This window comes from Podarcis muralis, chromosome 13 (assembly GCF_964188315.1).
Source record: "Podarcis muralis chromosome 13, rPodMur119.hap1.1, whole genome shotgun sequence".
Taxonomy (NCBI): Eukaryota; Metazoa; Chordata; class Lepidosauria; order Squamata; family Lacertidae; genus Podarcis; species Podarcis muralis.
Genome location: NC_135667.1, coordinates 46,098,889 through 46,112,275, shown reverse-complemented (window position 1 = coordinate 46,112,275; position 13,387 = coordinate 46,098,889). Strand labels below are relative to the sequence as shown.

The 13,387-nt window shown below is 47.4% G+C and overlaps 1 long non-coding RNA gene across 1 annotated transcript in view; it reads right to left on the bottom strand.

The window, feature by feature from the left end:
- Positions 1-7,116, bottom strand: part of LOC144325148 (uncharacterized) — a 197,776-nt gene extending 190,660 nt beyond the window's left edge. The window contains exon 1 of the long non-coding RNA XR_013390468.1: positions 6,912-7,116. This is a non-coding gene — a long non-coding RNA (uncharacterized LOC144325148). The remainder of the gene's footprint in view (positions 1-6,911) is intronic.
- Positions 7,117-13,387: the final 6,271 nt, after the last annotated feature.

Here is a 13,387-nt window from a genome sequence, read left to right as displayed (position 1 = left end):
TATATATACACAAGCTATTACTTCCAATATCTCGGGGTTAAAATATTTTCATATTGCAGTAAGCCCCAAGACCTTCTTCCGCATATATTTAAAATTGGGAAGCTCTGATTTATAGAATGGGGATGATAAAGATAACATATAACCTTAAATATGTAATATGGGAGAGTATACAGTGGTGGCCTCCGGCTTCTTCCAAAAACACCCCCAAATGTGGCAAAGGAGTGCAATGCTCCTCACTGCCAGAGAGGCCGAGATTTAAGGCTGACCACCAATCATGGCTCAGCCAGGAGAGCCTGACTCTTAATCTCAGGGTGTGGATTGAAGCCCCACTTTGGCCGACAGATTCCTACATTGCAGGGGGCTGGATTATCCTTGTGGTCCCTCTGTGATGCTAAAGGAAGAGTTAAGAGCCTAAGCCCTGCCACGAACTCCATAGCGGCAGAAGCACCCCTTCTGCTATGCTTTCGTTGGGACTCCTAAGCGGTGGACATACTATCAAAGGATCATTGCCATGGATAGCCAAGGCCATCGCTACCAACAACGCTCTTTGGAAAAGAGGACAGTGGATGGGAAAGGCCTCCTTAGAGGACCACACGGTAAACTGGGTGCAGATAGTACAGATAGTCAGAACTGGCCCTTGGATGCACATCTGATTAAACCTGTGGGGCCTGATTCAGCCAAGTGAAAGGAAAGCGGAAGGCTGCTTCTGTGGAGAAAGAGATGGGCAGGGAGACTAAAAGCCCTACCATCTTCTTCTTCTACAAGGGGAATAACTAACAAAAAGGGAGCAAAACACACAGAGAGAATTTTTTACAGCCCCACAGTTGTTGTTGTTGTTTGCGTTTATTAATTGAATTATTTAAGCATGCAAAATAGGGCACAGGTGTAATGGTTGATGGGTCCAAGTAGGCATGATGGAAGCAACAGTATTTGTTCTTTAAGTGTGTCTGCCATATTTACATGTGAGGAAGCCAGAAACTAGCAAACAAGCAAGAGAATAAGAAAGCTAGCCACTATGGTCTGCACTGCTGACACACATCTAAAGAAGCAGGTAAGTGTTGTCACTTTTAAGTCAGTGGTTTTTATTCACACAATGTTCCCAGTTGCGCCTCAGGTGTGTCATATCTACAGGAAGCTGCCAAGAATAGACCCACATCCCGGGGGCCACTAGGGGCGCATTGGAAGATGGCTGACAATACCATCTCTCCGACCCACATGGGGTAATTAAGAGGTTGTTATGGGAGTAGGCAGCCTCCCTTGTTGCCCCAAGGAAATGGGGAACACTGCCTTTGCCTGCTGTGCCCATAAATCACCCCCTAATTCGAAAGAAGAGGGTGAGAGCCCTAGGCAGAATGCCCCCGTGTGGACCTCGGCTCTCCTGGACGCTGTCTCTGATCACGCACTAGCTGCAGCAATTTGGAATAATTAATTACAAAAGAAGCAAATGCACATATTTCAAGTGAAGAAGGGGAGTGAAGTCTGCTAATTTAAGTGACCTCTGCGAAAGAAGACGACGGGTTAGAGAAACAGGAATATTTTACGATGAAGATACACCAAAGGCTGGGTATGTTGACAACGGGACTGAATGGGGGGGGACCTTTTTTACTTTCCTTCTATGTGATTTACAAGAACCCCTCCTCATTAGAATCGTCGGTTGAACTGACCCAAGCAGGATGATTATGGTCTGTGTGGAGATAAACGTTAACCAAAAGTATGCTTTATGGAGATCGAGAAGCAATAAGAGCTTTTGGAATGGCACAGCAATTAATTCGGAGTCGCCATCTTGCCAAAGGATTTATAGCTGGGAGGAAGAACGGACTTGTTTTCAGACTGCATTCCTGGTGAATCTCCTCAGAGGTTTTGAGAAAGGAGGCAGATTGGTGAAGATTAATGACGCTAAGACTGTTTTGATGTATGGAAGTGATGTTATATGGAAAACGTCTGGATATGGCTACTGGATAAAAAAAATAATATCCACGCAGGATTAAGAAACTGTTCTAACCAGCTTGTGGAGATTATCAGAGGTCACAAAGAGAAAGGAAAAATATATGAAAATAACAACAAGAGATGTGGAAAAACAACAAGAAAGGACTGGATAGTACTGTGAACATCATAAGGTTAGATTTGTGGACATTAAAACAGCAGTAAGAAGCAAGAAGTTGATTGGATCCCCTTCGGAACTTGAAATATGGGTACCCCCAACAAAAATTTAAAATTCGGCTGTGTAATTTGGAATTTATGTAATTTAGTTTGATTTGATGTGATTGGTCGGTTAATAAAAAATAATTCTTAAAAAAAAAAAAGAATAGACCCACATCCCATGTCATTCTGGCTTCCTTCGGGAGAAAGGGTGCAATATAAATTTGACAAATAAAATAATTATGAGTGAGTGTTCCGGCTTGCAAACGTTCTTTGGAAGCCAAACGTCCGACATGGCGTCCGACTGAGTGCAGGAAGCTCCTGCAGCCAATCGGAAGCCGCCCTTGCCCCCCCTTCTAAAACCCACCACTCTCAACAAACTCTCAACTGCCTCCCCCCCCCCCCAACATTCAGAATCGCTCTAATAGCCTGAAATGACACTGCACTCTTTCTACAACTATGGCTGAGTTTCGCAAAGGTGAGAGCCTGGAAGCTACAATGCACAGGATCATTTGGGGGACATCATGTGCTTTAAATGGTCATTAGATGCACTTTAAATCATAGGATTATAGAATTGTAGAATTGGGAGGGACCCTGAGGGTCGTCTAGTCCAACCCCATGCAATGCAGGAATCTCAGCTAAAACATACATGGCAGATGGCCACCCAACCTCTGCTGAAAAACCTCCAAGGAAGGAGAGTCTACCGCCTTCCGAGGGATTTCTTCCCACTGTCAAACAGCTCTTCCTGACAGAAAGTTCTTCCTGAAGTTGAGTCGGAATCTCCTTTTTGTAGCTTGAAGCCATGGCTTCAGGTCGTGAGAGCTTCTGGAGCTGGAGAAAACAAGCTTGCTCCTTGTGATGGCCCTTGAGATATGGACAGGGCTGCATGGTGTGGCTCTCATCTCCATGTCCTGAGGGACAGAGAGCAAAACGTTTCTCTCTCCTCTTTTCTCCACCCAAGGCAGAATTGCAAGGGGTCAGTGCATCTGGCTGGTAAGAAGATGGTTGGAGTTTGGAGCCCAGCCAGGGCTGGCTGTGGGCAGGATCCTGGCATTGCCGGGGGTTGGACTAGATGACCCTTGGCATCCCTTCCAACTCTACCATCAAGCAGCCAAAGGAAGGGGCGGGGGAGCAAGATGCAGAACCAGGGGAGGCACAACCACACACCCCAACAGCACCCTCTGGCCTGATCCATGATGGAGGCCAACCACATTGACCCCCCTGATTTTATTTTTCTTATTTCATCTGCCTGACAACCCAGCAGCCTGGGCCCTGTTTGGCAGCTGATGTCACAAAGTGCTGCTTTGCAAGCAAGCCTTATATTGCCCTGCAAGAGGGATGCCTGTCAGATGATGGTGAGAGACACCAACGAGGATGAGAGGGATGAATTCTAAAGGTAAGAGGAGCTCCGAGGCCCATAGAAATAACATTATTATTACTACCCTATGTGGTGGTCCTGTCTAGAGATAGAAAGATTTTGGAATATGATTTATGAAGAGATAAAGTGATTGATAGAAATTACATTTAGCAAGAAACCAGAAGAATTTTTAGTAGGAATGGTTTCAGATAATATTCCCAAAAATAAAACCAGGTTATTTATGTATGCAGCGTCAGCAGCAAGGGTTATAGTGGCAAAACACTGGAAAGATAAAAATACACCCACTAAAGAGGAATGGGTAGTCAAATTGTGCGAGTCCTTGGAGCTCGCAAACTGACAGATGCAATAAGAGATAAACCTAAAAAGATGGTGAAAGAAGAATGGGAATATTTAAATAATTATCTAGGATTCATCAAGGTTATGTTTAGAATGATACCACATAGGGAAATGTTCCCTGATACCAAGATGAGGGATTCTATGGAATGCAGATAGAGAGAATTGATAAGGATAATGATCTGTTGTGACCTTGACAGAAGCGTACAATAGACGAGCCTTCTTGTGTTTGGGCTCATCTTCCTCTTTTTTCCTTTTTTCCTTTCCCCCCTTTTTTCTTTTTTTCCTTCCTCCTCCTCCTTCTTTCCTTTTTCTTTTTTCTTTCCCATAATGGCTTATGTTCTATGCCATGTACGTTGATATTTTTTGTAGTTTTTTTTAGCTTATTATTATTATTATTATTATTAAGGATTTTTCTTTCATAATCTTGGTTGTTTATATTTATCTGTATTGGTTTAAAGCAAAATAAAAGCATTAAATAAAAAATATTATTATTATTAGCGTCACTCGTCACTGAGGCGTGTGGCCTGGCTCCCTGGCGTGCCTTGTCCACAGCTGTCAATAACTTGCAGGTCCCCAGATGAGATTTTCTGTTGTGAATAACTGGTTGGTAACTTCCTCTGTTTTTATTTTCCTTTCTGTCTCACAGCTTCTCAGAAAGGAAGGGTGATGCGGCGGCTGTGGCCCCAGGAAGCCCTGCAAGTCGTGGTATGTTAATTCCATGGGGAATCCATTCCCCACATGTGCCATATAGGGCTGGGGTGGGGGTGGGGAGCAGTCCCGCCACACCCCAGCCCCTAATAATTGGGGAGGGCCCAGAGTGGATGCTTATGCCAGGAAAATACAATGTCCTTCGTCTCTCCCAGGGCCATGGTTTGGGAGGAAAGATGAAGGCTCCGGGCCACCAGCAGCAGCAGCAGCCCAGCGGTGCAAGGGGGAAACTCCGAATGTGCAGGTATGCTGTAATTTGATTTTACCAACCAGCAATATTAATAATCCAATTTTATTACGCAAAACCAAGAACATTTATGGTGATGCGTTGTTGCAGGGGCCGAGGGCCAGTGCCTGCTCTGCCCATTGGGCAATCTGGCTCTGCTTGGGAAGGCTTCTGTGAAGATGCATCCCAGAATTCTCCCCACCCCATTCCTTCCTTCAGACAGAAGCGGACATGGTGTGTGGAAGTGGACCAGGGGAAGAAGTGGCTCTCCCCTTGCTGGGGATGGGGATTGCCATTTCCTCATGCCAGCAATGGGACAGCCAGCAGGAGGCCTGATTTAGATAGTCCTGTCGTTTTGCGGGAAGTGTTTCTTTGTGGTCCACTTCTCTTCCCCCCGTCTATTGCCTTGGGGAACAGCCCCCCACCCCCCGGAACTGACTCCATGACTATGGCTTCAGATCTGCATGAATCTATACCTAAATATTCTGGGAAATAGATAGTTCTCCATGTTTGGGCTTCAGTTTAGGCATACAGTTGGCAGAAATATATTGCATTTCAGGTTCTTTCTTTGCCTTCTTAGCCCATATTTCTCCTAATTTCTCCAGGGATGAGGCTTCAGATCCGGCTCCCGGGACGAAGAGCAAGATACCATCCCGGCGGTTCCCGGCTGAGGACCCTCGTGCCGCTTCCCCACTGCCCCGTCTCCGTGCGGCCATGGCTCCTCCCCAGCCCTGCCTGCCACAGAAGCAGCAGATGAGGTTTCCTCCAATTCGAAGAACATCTCGAGTTATTTCGGAGAGGGAGGAAACCTTGGCTGCTGCTTCTGAGCAAGGCCGGCCGGGGCGGATCCAAGACGCCCATACGGAGGCGGAGGCCAGGTTTGGGGAACTCGTAAGATCAGGTAGGAGGAAATGCCCCCTTCCCAGGTCCCCACCCTCCTGCCCCAGACTGGGGCTAGCCTGGCTGGGAGCACCGGCTGATGTCTCCTTTGCTTTGCAGCGAGGGAACGACTCAGCCTCGGAGCCGCTGCATCCTGGGAGGGACTGGAGCCCAGGTGGAGGATACCTGCCTCGGAGGTAATGGGACAGGGGGAAGCAACCTTTAGTGTTTAGAGATCCCTTGAAAGATCCTCTGCTTTAAAGATCCCTTCTTTCTTGCAGAATCTCCCCCCTGAACCGCTGTGGCTGCTGCCCAGGCCTCCTCCCAGAAGACCGTAGGATGTTCCGGCGGAACCATAATAAATGGTTGCTAATGTCTCTCAGTTTTGTCCGAGTGAAACATATGATATGCACACTACCTTAGGAAATTGTCTGAGCAAGATGCAGAACCAGGGGAGGCACAACCACACACCCCAACAGCCCCCTCTGGCCTGACCCACGGTGGCCTCATCCCAGCATCCCATCTGATTTTATTTTTCTTAATTCATCTGCCTGACAACCCAGCAGCCTGGCCCCTGTTTGCCAGCTGATGTCACAAAGTGCTGCTTTGCAAGCAAGCCTTATAGTGCCCTGCAAGAGGGATGCCTGTCAGATGACGGTGAGAGACTTGAGAGAAATGGATTCTGAAGGTAGGAGGCCCAGTGGCTTCACGAGCAAATGAAAGAAGGGTGTAGCAGGAACCCCCCCCCCCAATCATTCTGTTTGTACAAACTTCACACACACACACACTACATACGCCACATTTCTGTTATAAATTCATAGAAAATCAACCATACATCGGATTTGCACTGTTCCATTTTTATTTTACTCCATATGACAAGAACTAACAAAGGGGGGTGGCTTAGTCCTGGTCAGCCATAATCCCTTCACCATCTCAGCACATCTGCGGGAGCCCTGCCCAGTGGCTGTGCGGACCCTGATGATCCCAGACAGAAGACAATCAAGATCACAAAGAACTTGCATATGGGAGTGGATTCAGCATGGACTGAAACAAAGGACAATGGTCAGATCTTCCCTCAGGGGGCAGGAAACTGCAAACTCCCCTCTGTCTCCTGGAAGTGACTCATGGGGTAGGGGGGAAAGGAGGAACCAGCCAGGTGACAAGATACTCAGGTTACCACCAACTCCTCCCTCAACCCCTCCTTTCTGTAATGTATGCATGATGTTTCTGGGGGGTGGGCTTGACCTAGAGGAGGGGAATTTGAAAAGTTTTTATAAGACCTGGCACACTATTTTTCTGGGTCTTTCCTCTCACCTGCAAGTGAGGGGAGCACCCTGTCGCAACAGTCTTTCTTCAATAAAGACCAAGCCTACAGGCTGCTGATTTGCTTCAATTTACTCTGGTTGGTGTCTTTACTTTTTGTCCAAGGGAGCCCTCAGATTTTTCCGGTAACAAGGGGAAGCCGCCATGTATAAAAATTGCAACTTGGATGTCATGGTATGTTATGATTGATTGATAGTTTATTACGGCCATGGGCCCATATTCAATACATCATACAGCAAAACAGGTATAACAAGATAAAATTAATAAATTAAATTACGTTTAGATCAAGTACATCTCAAACCATAAGTTTCTAAATCCCATTGAAATAAGAACAATATAGCGCTTAAAATATCAAATTATCAGTATAAATCAATATTATTTAGGCAAAATCAATAATCATAGAGTGTAGCCTTATTAATCCACTTTGCAAGGGGTTAACAGTTCTGTTCCTTGGGTTAAGTTTTGCCAGCTGAGTTTTTAAAAGTCTTTGTCTCTGCGCACTATTTTTTTTTCTTTAGAGCTTTTGCGGCCTGTAAACCATGTTGCAAATTTCAGTTGATTTGCCAGTGTCTGTAGAAAGAACAATGCGCTCCTTGCTTCTGGCAAAGTTTCAAATTCCTCAAAATATCAATTCCTATGCCGCAGCTCCTTTCAGAGTAAAATTGCACCTTAAAAAGAAAAACTTGACAAAGTTCACAGAAAGCATTCACTTGCTTTTTAAGAAAGTCACTTCTTCAGGTTAGTACTTTGGGGCAGGGGGGTGGGTAACTCTTGGCCTTCTGGGTTTATGTGGCTGAACTGTAAATCCAGAAAGTGTGAGGTTCAGGGTAGCTGGTTGGCGAGAATGCAGCATTTTCCTCTAGGGATAGCAGCCAAGAGATAACGCTCTGAAGCTACCTCCAAGCGCCTGGCACAAAGGGGGGGGGGAGCTGATGTCCTGTTACTTGCATGATTTTTTAAAAAAACAGTCTTTTCACTTGCTTTTTCGCTGCAACAGTCTTTTTGAGCAAGAACAGAGATGAGAAGAAATCATTTTTGAGAAATCTTATTGTTCCCAGCCTGTGGGGGTGGGGTGTGTCGGGCGTGGGGCCTGTGGGCATTCCATTTCCCAATGACTCCCTTGCCTGCAGATGGCGCACTGGCTTCTTCCCTAAACGGTCCCTGCCCCTCCCGTGGACACCCTCGCTCGCTCCAGGATTGCGTTTTTGGCTTTCTGGCTGCTGGCTGTTTGAAGACAAACCCCTAATTATTTTGGCCAGGTCCTCTTCGAAAGAAGGATTCTGATTTTTCCAATTGCAGATATCGGAGCTTGTAAAAGGGACATGCTGAATGGTAAAGGTCCTTGGGGGTCGAACACCCTGATCATTTGGCTGTTCCAAAGGATCATACACTTGCCTGAGAGGGGCCACCACAGTGGGATTGGACAAAGCCTTTGATTTAAGTGTCTCTGCATGTTTTGTTGCCCTGTCCCACGCTGTTCTCAAAACTTTTTGTTTTTTTCTCCAATTCTCACCCTGGCACTGGGCTGCTTCTAGAACCCAGGGGGCCACATCCAGTTCTGTTTTAAACGGTTCTACATACTGGAACACTCTGTCAAACTGCTTACTAGTCCATCTTATCTCTTTATCTAGAGTTTTTCTAAAGTCTTCATCATCATCATTATCATTATCACCTTTCTCTTCACCTTCCTGGCTTGCATCACAAGGGGGTTGGGGGGGGCAGAGGGGAATCTTCTCATTTGGGTCCTCAGTCTGGGCATTGGGCGGAGAAGCAGCCCTATTTGCTCCCAGATTTGGTTGCCTGGGCGCAGTGGCTGCATATGGTGGTGGTGGGGTAATTATCTCCTCTTCTAGGACTGGTAAAACTGGTGGCTTTTTAACTTGTAATTGTACTGAACACAGTTTGACTTGGGCAGTCACAATTCTATTTGTCCGAAGCCATGAGGGATTTTGATCCACATTGGCTTTCCAGATAGAAATATAGGGAATCTGATCTGTGTGGGCCTTGAAAATGTTACTCCATAAAATGTTGACCAAGTTTGGATCAAAGGATCCTCCAGTAGGCCATTCTGGTAAATACGAAGGCCAGTCAACTTCACATAAATGTTGGAGTCTGCTTTTTTTGAGTTTACATCCCCACTCTTCTGCTTTCGTGGCACTTTTCCAGTTTTCCAGAAAGCTCTGTAGTGGTGTCTCAAGAATTGTTTTACTGCTTTTATTTCCCATGACTCTGGGATCCTGGGGACACTGGGACACTCAGCCCTCCTAACGTTATTTGTTTCACTCAGTCACAGGCCAGACGTTGCTTTCAACGTCTCACATACTCAAAACATTCACTGGAGTGTCCCCACACGCACATTCAGAAAAACCCATGCACCTCCCCCAATCCCCCTTTTTCCCCAAAACCCAAAACCACAACCGGCAGTGCTTCACAACTTCGACCGGGGCCCAAGAGCACCTTTTTTTTACTGCTTCTTCTGGGCACAAAACCAAACCACAACCATAACCGGCAGCGCTTAGACTTCGACCGGGGCCCTAGCAGCACCCTTTGCTGCTTTTTCTGGGCGACACCAAAACCAGTGGCACTTCGTCTACCCTGCTGGCGGAGTTGATCAGACTCTCTTTTTGCTCGCACCTATCCTTTTGGAGCTTGCTCCCACCTATACCCTGTGGAGCTTACCTTTTTCCTCGAGGTACCTTCTTTCTGCACGGCCGTTGCTCTTTCTCTCCGTCACTTTGTCGCGTGTCCACTCAGGAACGGGTGGCCAGTCCCTCCCACGAAGTTGGCAGGATGCGCGCTGGAACTGTTGACCCGGTATCCCGAGCTGCTCGCCTTGCAGTGACGCCCTGGACCTCTTTGTCCCTCGATCTCGGGGAACGTGCTTATTCCCGGCCAACGCACCAGAAATATGTAGCCTTATTAATCCACGGGTAGGAATAATTGTTGCACCCGAGCAGAGACAAAAGGAGCCAAACGACACCAAGGGGTTAATCCAGAGAAAGAGCGTTTTATTCTGCCATCCGGGGGGGCAGAAGGCACCTGTGTGATTCAGTTCACAAAAGACAGGCCGCACCGAAAACATTTTACAAGCAGGTTTTATCCTTTTTTGCAAACCCCTTTTTTCCTCTCCCCCTTCACAGGTTCTTACATAGAAATGTTGCCTTTCGTTCTCTGGCTTTGTTCCCGGAAGTATGTTGCAAGTCAATGTACCAGGACAAGGTTATTTGGATCTGGGAAGCGAAAAGCTTTTCTGTTCTCAGCTATGGGTTTGTTACAGCGTTTTTGTTACAGAGAGGACTGCTTAGCTCATGCTTTTTGTCTTAGAGGAATATGCAGTTTTAAAAATGCGTACGCCGAGGCCTGGCTGGGGGGGGGGGATTCACAAACAGTTTTTTAGGGCTTTCTGGGGTAACCCTAACTGTACCCCTTCAAGAGTAATCCATTTTTCCTTTTATAGGCTAATACTGTTATCAGAAATCTGGCAACAGAAAGGGACCTACTCGGATCGGAATCTTGCAGTAAATGTATTAACTGTGTTTCCAAGGAGTCACCTGAGATTTCCAATAATAAAGGGGACAAAAATCTGTCATGGTATGTTAATTCAATGGGGAATCCATTCCCCACATGTGCCAGGAGGTCGTAGCGCCAACCTGAGCGAAACGGAGCTGGGGGGGGAGCAGGCCTGTCTTGCCTCAGCCCTTCACCCCCTCCTTCCAAGCCAGGGGTCGGGCCGCCGTGTGCCCAGGCAGGAGCAGCAAGCGAGGGGGCTGTGCCCCAGAAGAAAAGCACTGGGAAGGGCCAACGGGACCCCTGTCCCCTAGATTGGATGCCCATGTCAATGAATACAATGTCCTTCTTTCTTCGCAGGGCCATGGTTTGGGAGAGCGGCTTAAGGCCAAGAAGCAGCAGCCCAGCGGTGCCATGGGGAAACCCAGAATTTGAAGGCATGCTGTGACCTTCTGTGGCAGGGGAAGTTGCCCCCCAAACATTGAGGAAGGGAGGGAACTGGGAAGGCAGACAGGAGGGGGTGAAAGAGAAAATATTGAGGGTGCTGTGCCCCAGAAGAAGATTACTGGGGACGTCCCACGGCACCCCTGTCGCCTAGAGAGTACAATGTCCTTCTTCCTTCGCAGGGTTGTGGTTTGGGAAAACCTCCAGAAGCCCAGCAGCGGTGCCACGAAACCAACCAAAATGTGGAGGTGTGCTGTGACCTTGTGTGGCAGGGGAAGTGTTTCCCAGTCATCTTGCCAGCTGGAGGAGGAAGGCCTGGTTTAGATATTCCTATAGTTTTATGTGAAGTGTTTCTCTGTGGTCCAACTGGGCGGGACACGGAGCATGATCCTCTCCCATGCCAACACCACATCCCAAGGTTGGGCCTAGGCCATTTTAGGATGGCATGACTGGCGTGCTTACACTGGGCACCACGCTGCAGAGGGTGCCAAAACAATGTTGAAGAACAAGAGGGAGGGGTGCCAAATTTTAGCATTGCACAGGGCACTCTTTAAATTTGAAAACCCAATGTCCACCCTGGTTGGGAATGCTTCTGTGGAGATTAATCCCAGAATTCTCCCCAATCTTTGGTCCAGAACCTAGGTACTACACCCTCACTAAAGGAGATTGTATGGATGAGTCACTAAATCATCCCTGAGCTTATGGCCTCAAATTCTCTTTCTCTTATATACTGTTTTATTACAAAAATGGCGACTAGACTACTGATCCTAAACTGAATAGTTAGTTGCCCAACCACCCTCTCCAGAACCTACTACTCTCAACTGCCTCAACTGCCTAGCATTCAAACTCCTTTTCAAATTCTCATCCAATCATCACTCACCACCAGACTCTCCCTTTCCCCCTCCCTCCCTCCTTGAAATTTCCATAATAATTCTAATACAATTACCTTAATAACCCTATTACATTCAATATTTTATATACGCTGCTCCCTATAACCATACTGTTAGAAGCACTTGAGTTCCTGGTTCCTAGGAAGTGGGGGTGAGGAAACTGCAGGTTCTTCATCCCTGTTCTAAAAAGCAGATGTCTTCCCCCAAATGATCCTGCGAAAGGCAGTTTGTTAGGGGTTCTGGGGGTTGTAGGTCTGTGAGAGGGAAGCCGCAATGCCCAGGATCATTCAAGGGAAAGTCATGTGCTTTAAAGGCACATTGGACGCTCTTTAAAACATAGCATCATAGAATTGTAGAGTTGGAAGGGACCCTGAGGGTCATCTAGTCCAACCCCCTGCAATGCAGGAATCTCAACTAGATGATCCATGGCTGATGGGCATCCAAGCGCTGCTTAAAACCTCCATGGAAGGAGAGTCACTGTTTCAGGCCCTATGGGCCTCTGGAGCAGGAAAAAACAAGCTTGCTTCATCTTCCTTGTGATGGCCCTTTTGACTTTGGTTATTGAAAGGGCTCCATGGTGTGGCTCTCATATCGGTGTTATGAGAGTGTAAGTAGCACATTTCTCTCTCCCCTTTCTCCACACCATGCAGAATTGCAATGGTAACCAGGAGGCTGGAGTTTGGAGCCCAGCCAGGGCTGGCTGTGGGCAGGATCCTGGCATTGCCGGGGGTTGGACTAGATGACCCTTGGGATCCCTTCCAGCCCTGCCATGCTATGATTATATCAAGCAGCTAAAGGAACAAAAAGATGCTTCTGAAACATTTGGGAATCATAGGAACACTCTCCCCACCAGTGGAATCCAGCAAGAGCTTGTATCTTCCTTAGGAGAGAGGCAGGCCAGAACAAGGGGGGAAATGCTCCAACTTCAGGCAAGTGGAAATGCCAATTGAGTGGCCTATATTCTAGGAAAGCTTCCTTCCCATGTCTCCCACCCTCATGCGCCAGACTGGTGCTAGCATGGCTGGGAGCCAGGCGCCTGCTGATTGCTCTGTTTTCTTTGGAGGGAAGGAGCCTTTCCCCAACATTTACTTCATTCTGGCCAAATCCCTGGAGAGACGTGAGGACCCTCAGGTACTGGGGCAGAAGGAAGGAAGGGTCCTTCTGAAACACATTTGGGGAGTCTGTGGCTTCCAGCAAGTGCTTTTCAGAAGCATTGCTCCCTCCAACACAGGTGAGGCTGAGCATAGCCATCACGGCTAGTTGCTTTTGATAGGCCTCTCCTCCATGCAATTGTTTAGCCCTCTTTGAAAGCCATCCCATCCAAGATGCTCTTGTGGTGCATCTGATTCTCCTATGCTTCCTTGTTCCTGCAAGGAGATGACTATTGTGAGATCCTTTGGTTAATATCTATCTGGGCTGGAAAATCTTAAAGAATCAGAGTGAAGGAAGGTGAGGACAGGTGACCCCACCTAGGCCTGAAGTCACACACCCCAGTAAAGGTAAAGGTACCCCTGCCCGTACGGGCCAGTCTTGCCAGACTCTGGGGTTGTGTGCCCA